The sequence below is a fragment of the Solea solea genome, chromosome 11, assembly GCF_958295425.1.
Source record: "Solea solea chromosome 11, fSolSol10.1, whole genome shotgun sequence".
In the NCBI taxonomy this organism is placed as follows: Eukaryota; Metazoa; Chordata; class Actinopteri; order Pleuronectiformes; family Soleidae; genus Solea; species Solea solea.
The window spans coordinates 12,137,915-12,147,574 of record NC_081144.1 but is presented as its reverse complement, the minus strand read 5'-3'; positions in this window follow the sequence as shown (position 1 = coordinate 12,147,574).

Sequence of the window (9,660 nt, the reverse complement as noted above, 5' to 3'; positions counted from 1 at the left end):
ACAACTACCTGATGATTTTACAGTGTATGATCCACTTAAAAACACATTTTTTTTTATTTATATGTATATATATATACATATATATATATATATATATATAATTATAATAACAATATTGTTTTCCTGTTTCTGTCTTTTTTATTTACAAGTACACAAAATCAAATTCCATGTTTGTGCAGTCATACCAATAAAGCTGATTCTGGTCAAGCAGATTACACAGTGATTCGATTGTCATCAGAAATGATTACTGTGTCTGTTGTTTTTTTTTTTGTTGTTTCTGTTCTGTACATTCCCATGAGGTTTGCACCTGTAGCTGAGCTCCAGTGAGCAGATAACCAACAAGACCGGCAATTTATGAAGTCAACCATGCCGGTCATTATTTTTAATTGTTTATTTCCTCCCCTCTTCTCAAAATTCATAATTTCACCTGTCTTGCCACCGTCTTTCCTCCCTGTACCTCTCCTCTTGCCTCTCCATCACCTTTCCCTTGCTCTCATCCAAATTCACTCAGCATCAAAGGCCACCCGTGGCTCCGGCTGGGTGGCCACCAGCTTCTCATTTCCTCTCATGCTCTCCAACCATTCATTCAGTAGTGGCGTGCTCCGTCAGGGCTGAGCAGACCCCAGGGAGTCCACCAGAAGCCTCCGCTAGGCGCTCACCGCCGCTTCCTGCTCATTTAAGAGAGTCCTCAGAATGGAGCGCCATTGTCCTGGCTGTTATCTGATGGCCCCACTCAACAAGCAGACAAAGCCAAGAGCCTGGGGGCTCCCCCACCTCACTGGCTGACATTAGGATCTCCAGATTTTCTTTTCTCCCTTGTGTTGTGTCAATAGTTCAAAGATGAAGTTCTACAAACATTGATAGATACATTAAAATACATTTAAAGAAAAGGCCTGTAGACTAATCAACTGACTGAGTGACATATGGCTGCAGCAATAACAGTAACATATTCAGCAAGAATGAGTTTCACTTCAGTACTGCTGTGTTCTTATATTGCATCAGGGAAAGATTACAATGTGTTGATACATTTAAATTTGATAAAACACAACCAGTGATGGTTTGACAGATAAGACAGATAAGACGTGAAAGACGTGAAAGAAAAGCTAAAACTGCTGCATTTCTTTAAAGCATGGTGTATGTTTTTAGAAAGATGTGCAGCTCTGGCCCAACAGGGGAGACATTGTGTTAGGATAAATATGAAGGTTGCAGCTCATGGTCCAAGAGAAGAGCTTTACTGTAAAAGCTGTGTTGTGTTTGAGCAAATGATCGATTTTCTGTTATGTGAGCTTCATAAATAAATAGATCAAAACATAGAACCAATTTTGCTGGGCCAGTTCAAAACAGTGTATCTGGATCATTTCTGCGGATTTCTTTGTGTAAAATCTGATTACTAACAGAATAGGAGTTTTCCACCCACCATCAACACAGTGAACTATTTCTTTTTATTTAAAACTGTATATATCCTAAAAGGGCTTGGCCTGCTCTTGGTACAATTTCAATGAAGTATTCACAACATTTTAAGATGAAATAAGGTTTTGCAATGATGCAGAAATCAAACAGAAACATGGAAAAAGTCTGCAGCAGCATGAAGTGGATGCACTGTGGTAGCAGTGTCCTCTTGTGGAGAGCTCTGGTAAAGCAAATGAAGTGAAGTTGTTGTGTTGTTGTTTGTTTTTTCTACCTCTAAGTTCCAGAACAATCTTTGTATCATTTAACTGACATTTTCTCAATCTTCTGAGTCACACACACACTCTCACACACACACACACACACACACACACACACAGAGAGTTGTAACGGGGTTTTCAATAGAGACGTCATTGTTTTGCTGTATCAAAGGGAGATTTGTTAAAGAAGCTTTGGTGTGCCGTGATATCACTCACATCAGTCAGTACTGCCCGTGCAGGTGCCTGCAACTGGGGGAGGGGATGGGGAACTGGTCTGCTCCAATTTCATAGGCTTCTCAACTGACAGGTAAGACTGTAACAGAAGGGACTGCAAAAAAAAATACAGAACGGTCAATGTAAAGCAAATGATCAATCAGGCCCCTCTGTTATTACCTATCGTTTCATGAAACTATAAATACATGTCTTCTGTGACATGATGCATTATTGTTATTCTAATGTCCACGTATGGTTCGTGTCCCCCTGCACAACTTTATACTTAACAGTTTTGGTAAAAGATTGACTATAATAACAATAATAATAATTATTATAATATATATTGAAGTGGGTGGATTGGTTTGCTCTAAATCTGATGCATTTATGAAAATATACACATAGATACAGACAGTGAAGCCTTTTATTTTACAGGAGTGATGAAATATTTTGTCAAATAAAAAAAGGCAAAGGGTCTGTATTTATATGGCACTTCTGGTCTTGAAAGCTGCTTTACACGACAGTTTTGCCATTCACCCGTTCATTTATGTGTCTTGCCTAAGGACACATTGGCATGTTGACTAGCAGAGCCAGGAATCCAACCGACAACCTTTGAGTTAAAAGACAACTCGCTCTACCACTGGGCTACCGTCACCCCCAAAGGTCTGAGGATTACATTTTGAACAATACTGTAGGAGATTTGTGCCGGATTATTAAGATGCTTCAGCATCAGCGGGAACTCAATATCTTTATTTGTTCTGTTCTGAAGCAAATGGAGACATTTAAGTCACAATGCGGACAAGTGCATACACTTGACAAGAAAAATAAAGCTCATACAAAACCCGACAAAGAATTCAAACTCAAACCTCATTCATCCATCCATCTCCCCTACTTTTTCCTCACTTCTTTTTTTTTTTTGGAAGATCAAGCAATGGTAAAAAGTTGAATAATTCTGTCTCTTTGATCTACACACACAAGTGAAAGTTCATTTCCATTTTTGATTTTTTTTTTTTCCTCCCAGCCCCCACCACCACCCCCCCTTCCTTTCTGTAAGAGTGCCAGCATCAAGATTTACCTTGGTGTGCAAATGTGCTGGAATAGGTTAAAAGGAAATCTTCGCTGCTCTCTCAAAGCACAAGTGCAGATGTTATGAAGTTAATTAAAAATTTAGCAATTCGTTTCTCCTGTCCCAATTTAGGATGCATCAAATACAAGAAAACAGACGGGGGGGAAAATTGAGAGAAGTCCATGCAGTCTGTCTTGTGACATGTATGGTAAAGTCAACAACAAAGTCAATCTGTGATAAAGATTTCAGGATGATACACCTGTCTTATTATACTGTATAAGGAAATGCATGCTTTGGATTTCAAACAAACACATAATTCAAATAAAACCAAAATGAAGAGAACACACTTTTGTGACTTTTTGTGACTGTGTCTGCACATCTGCTATAGTTTGGCCGGCGATGATATTAAAAGATCAACATATCAACATATTATTATCTGTTTGCCTCATTTAGGAGACAACAGGGATAAATACAGTTTAAAGCCTACCCCCCCCCCCATTCGCCAACCTTCCCTACAAGCATCCTTGTTTACGAAAATTGCATCAGTATGTTGACACAGGCCCAATATCGTCTTCCATCTCTTCCATCTCCTCCCAAATAATAGTGCCATCCGCGGAAAGGATGTCAAGTCTCAAGGTGCTGCCCACCCCTCTCCACTCCCTCTGTGTGGATGATGCTCCAGGAGAGGAGCAGTGGGGGGGTGGGGTGATGTTTCTGCACAGGTGTTGCAGCTGCATTCGTACATAATTCCTTTCTGTGTGAGCGCTGCTTGGTGTTAGCCTTTCTGTGCTGCTGCCCCCCCCACCCCACCCCCAACCCTGAGGGACCCCCCTCCTCCACTGAGTGATATTACAAGCGGCAGACGTGAGCCTCTGATCTACAAGCACTGGGCTCCCTCCTGGTCCTGGGTGAATAGCGCTTGACTTGTTCAATTTGTTTAGAAGCCGCGTTCGATGCTTTGAAGCCACACATTTTAGCATAAATCATAACCTGTCTCCTCGCTCACAACTGCTTTGAAATGCAACATCTGCTTTTGAATCCCCCTGCTTTACAATTAGTTAACCAACATCAGTAGATTGACTTCCTATCATTTTTTTTTTTCTTGATAATGAACTGCTTTGTACGTGTGTAATGTCATTAGTGGAGCGGCCATTTGATTTTTTTTTTATTGGATTTTTTTTCCAAGGCCAAGGTCCTGAGTCAATCCTTGTTAGGCCGGGCCGCTGAGAACTTGAGGAAGTTCACAGCACAGTCAGACACACGCGATAAATTGGGTTACCCTCCATGGTAACCTACTTAGGAAGTGTCATGGTTGTGGGGCATGATAGTGGGCCATGTTGTTTACTCTTTCATCTCACAGGTTCCCGGTTTGTTTTGTTTGTTTTGCAAAGCACAGCCTTCTGTTCAGCTGTGGGAACAGAACGTGATGAAAAAGTCCTGAAGAGGAGTCTAACGTTGACAATGGTAAGCTCGGCCTGTCACTCTCTATTTGTCTGAATGACAGTGATGCTCAGGTTGGATCTCTGGAGGAAGTCAAACGCACACAGAACTCAGGTGCATATGCTGCTGCTGCTGAAAGCCTTCTCCCTCTCTAAGTTTGCTTAGTGAAGTTTGAACAGTCGTATAGTTAATAGTGAAAAATCACCATCGAAATCATTGCAATATTGGCAAGAGTTTTAGTTATTCAGTGATGTACCAAGGTTCAAACTCTCAAAAAAAAACCTCATCCATCAGTTAAAAACCTCTCATCAGGTGCATTAAGAATTCTTTTTGCAGGTTGAAGTGGAAAATAACAATCCCAAAGATTTTATTTTCAAAGGCAAGCATTTGATCAGTAGTCATCAATTAAACTTACTGAGGTGCAAATTACACCACAAGGATTAGATGAAAGAGCATCTGTGTCATTTTCTCCCCTCCTCCTCAGAGCTTGGCTTGATTTGCAGTGCACACAAACAGCCGGGCTGATCTCCGGCACGGTGGTGACAGGGTGACACTTCGCCTCATATTACGCAGGCTGAGCTGACGGAGGAGCTTAACAGATAGTAGCATTACAGTTGCACATGTATTAAAGAGGAAGGAGAAGAAGAAGAAGAGGAGGAATCTGCTGCTCTGCTCTTGTATCTATGGTTTCAGCTTGAGCCTTGCTGTACAATCTGGTTACCTTAATGACACCAGTCTCTCTTCCCAGATGCTAGGTTTGGGCTTCTTGGGTAATATTTATGAAACAGGATTCAAGATGTTTTGGGGTTGAATTCCTGTTTTTACTGTAAAAGCCGCTGAATAGGCCTTCTGATAGATAGATAGATAGATAGATAGATAGATAGATAGATAGATAGATAGATAGATAGATAGATAGATAGATAGATAGATAGATAGATAGATAGATAGATAGATCCCAATCATATATTGTATATAGCTACAAAATGAATGAGTACAATATTAATATATAAGTATAAATTATTAGGATAAAATGTAAAATATTGCAATAAAGCATAAAAATGTAATGGCATACACTACAGCTATACAGAGAATAAGGAATAAAAAAGTATAATGCAACCAAATAAAGTTATTTTGTAACATGATGTTAACTGTGGTTCAGTATGACCATGATGCATGTGATTTTTGGACAACCTATGTTTTTTATCCAGGAGCAAGTTCTATTAAGATTAAGAATAATAAAAACTCCACTTTACAGATTTAAAATTAGCAACACAACACACACACACACAAATACTTGAGGAATTAAATTTTATAATTAAACTAAAAACAGCAACTTATTTCATTACAGTGATACAGTTACAGTAGTATACCTAATCGTCGTGGAGAGCAGTGGTTTAGATCAGACGACAGTATCACTGTGACAGGTGCTCACATCTCCCACAGCCACTCAACAAAGCTATGAGATCAATTGGCACAGGTCCCTGTAAGCAGAACCCACATTAGGACGATATTGTCAAGTGTTCCAGCTAATTATTTACCTTTGTTCATCTATGTCTGTGCATGTGTAGATGCTGTTTGATTGATAATACCATTGTTTCCCCCCACGTTATTCTTTTCCTTTCGTCTCTGCATTTGCTTTTATATTATTCATTTTTACGTGGCGTCGTACAGACAGGCAGTTGTGGGGAATTCCTCATTTTAGGGAATTTACACAGCGAAACCCTATGAATAAACAATTCACTTTTCCTGGTAAATTAGTTATCATTAATTTTAAATGTTTAGTTGGGGGAAGAGGAATCAACATAAATGTATTGTGTTCAGGAAGTAAGTCGTGTCAGACAGGATGTCAGACGGTTTACACACTAAGTCAGAAGTGATTTTGTTGGTCACGTCTGTTTGAAGAATACGGATTTGGACTATGTTTTCTTTACGTGCAAATATGATACGTGTGAACAAAGAGAAATTAACACGTTTATTATTCTACAGGTACATCATATGAAAGAATAGAAGAGAATAGACTTTATTGTCATCGCACATTGCACTGCAACAGAACTTAAAATATAAAATAAAAAAAGCAAATACAAATTTACAACAAAACATAATACATAAATAAACCATAAGTTGTTTATTTAGTAGTTTGTTTGTCAGCTATAGTGTGATTAGTAATAGTTGTATAGGGAGGAGATCTTTTTTTTTTTTTAATCAACTATATGCATTAAAATGACAAAGCCAGGAGATTATGTTTTAGGTTACAGTAATCAGTTAAAGTTCACCAATTTGGGACACAAAATGACTAATATTGGAGTTGCGGCGCTACCACCCTCAAGATGAAGCCACAGCTTCACAGTTTAGCACAAAGACTGGAAACATGCAGAGAATCAAATGTTTGTCATGTTTTTTTTTTGCAAGCAATGTCCTTTGAAAATCAGTAAGTGAGAGGGAAACCAAAAAAAATGGACAAGAGGTTGGAAGTATATTAAGCAGCAGTTGTTTTTAAAAAAAATAGTAATAGACAGAATAATAAAAAAAAGAAAAAAAAGGGAAAGTTGTCAAGTCTGTCTATACAATATAAATATAGTTGAAATATAACACACTTGAGATACTGCAGCATTTATGTGAGTATACTGCACATGTTACATTGCACTGTTCAGATATATTAAACTTGACAGTATTTTTTTGCCATCAGTCTGACTGAAAGGAGCTGTTAGAAAAGTGTGTGATGTTATTGTCCAGTCTGTTGTGTCTCTGGTTGTAAGTTGATTGTTAATGCTTTAGCAGGGACTGAGCAGGTTGTTGTGTATCGCTGACAATACTATGAAGCAGTTAAATGTGGCCTATATGCACTTCACTCACTCAACCTGCCACCATCTGATTTGATCAAATGCTCCATGTTGTATCAGGAGACCTGTGATGTTTCTGAGAATGTACGCCTTGTTTGTTTGAGTTAATGCTGCGGGAAAAATCTCCTAAATCCACTTTCCATTACCTCATTCAGACTCCACAAAGATGAACCCCAAATGTTGAATTGCACCTTTTCATAGCTGTAAATCCCTCTCTTTCCTGGTTTCAGCTATGAACCCTTCTTCAGGCTTTAGTTATCGTGTCACTTATTATCTCTCCACTGATTACAAGCAAACTTTGCCACAAGTCTCTTTGCAGATCAAATGCTATATTTTACAGGCCGAACACCTTCAAAGCGTGTCGTATCCTGTCGAGATGATGAAATGATCATGAAGTACCATGAAAGTGACATTTGGCAGATGGACCTGTATTCATCTTTATCACTGCCGAATTCCTGTACTACATTTCCTTTGATAAAACATGAAACACATCCTCTGCTCACATTTCCACTCCGTGACAAGTGTTTTCTGACATACAGTGTGAGTAAGTCGCTGACGTTACTGTGAATCTGGAGTCCTTGAAACAAGAAGTTACTGTTTGATTTGTGGTTTCGTTCGAATTTGGAGTTTGTTTGAAAGGTGTGGAGCGACATGGCACCTTGATGCATGCAGATTGATGTTGATGTTAAAACACATCGGCTTAACCCGTGCTGCCACGTTTTAGTGGATTACATTAGTTGTCTAAAGGGCAATCCGGTTCATTTTATATAACATCACCACAAAGGTGTGGAAGGCAGAGATTTGTTCAGTCTCTCTCTCTCTCTCTGTCTGTCTCTCTCTCTCGCTCTCTCTCTCTATCTCCCCTTTCGTCTTTGGGCTCTGGGAGTATGGGTGCATGTCAAGTGATTGTTGAATTGAAATATTGATGTGGAGTATCAAAGCGTGGTGTAGCACTCCTGTGTTTCCAGAACTAACCACGAAGCGCTTTGATCAGATACTCCTGTGATCTGACTTCTGAAGTTGTTAAGAGTGCTGGAAAACAAAATGCAAACAAACTTCAAGTGCTCTTGGTATTGATAAAAGTTTTCTTTGACAAGCGGGGATGTGTGCCGTCTGCCTGTGGCTGCCCAGGACTGGAGATTTTGGGGTTTTCGTACATGCTAATGGACAAGAGATGAGGGAGTTATTAGAGTTTTCTGCTTCTCGAAACACCTTGCAGTGTGAAACGTAGTGAAGGAGAGGGAATAACAACACAGAATCCTGCTGTGATAGCAAAGTAGATGAGGAGCAACACAGAAAATGACTGCGCTTCTGTGATTTATGCTTGTTTTTGGTTTGATTTACGTCATTAACTAACTAAACGGCTGAATTAGTGAGTCTGAGTGATAATAGCTATAGAATATTGTATAATATAATATTATATTACTATACTATACTAAAATACTATATACTATAATATAATGTATTATATTATAGTATATTATATTATATTATATTATATTATATTATATTATATTATATTATATTATATTATATTATAATATAATATATTATATTATATCGTAGTATAGTATACTATACTATACTATATTATATTATAATATAATGTATTATATTATATTATATCATATTACATTACATTACATTACATTATATTATATTATATTATATTATATTATATTATATTATATTATATTATATTATATTATAATATAATGTATTATATTATATTATATCATATTACATTACATTATATTATATTATATTATATTATATTATATTATATTATATTATATTATATTATATTATACTATACTATACTATACTATACTATACTATATTATATTATATTATATTATACCATACCATACCATACCATACCATACCATACTATACTATACTATACTATACTATACTACATTACATTACATTATATTAGGAATCTTTTTTCATTTTCAGGCTCCACAGTATACTGTATGTATGTGTGTCATCAAACTATTGTTCAAATGTGCATATTCTCCAGTCCACACAGGTGAACCTGAGCCTGATGATCAACATAAATACTGACGTCTAACTCAACAGGAGACAGGAAAGAGACTCCTGAATGAGGTATCAAATTGTGACCCTGTAAAGTCCAGCTGTTGGTGTTGTTGCTCATCCCAATGAAACCGAGTGTCATGGTAATTACACCCCATCTTGTCTCGTCTTGGACTGCTGAATGGTTAAAGAGTAAAGCACTACAGTTAGCAGCAGGCTTTTACATGCTGCCAGTCTCATCCATTAGGCCACATTTGTCACACGAGGGCCATTGAGTCAGCACAGTGCTATAAAATTGGCTTTCTGACATGGCCACCAGCACAAAGGCTGCTCTCCTCTGTGGCTGCCCTTTTTGAGTGCAGATGGTCAAGACAGCTGGGACAATTTAGTGATCTGAGGC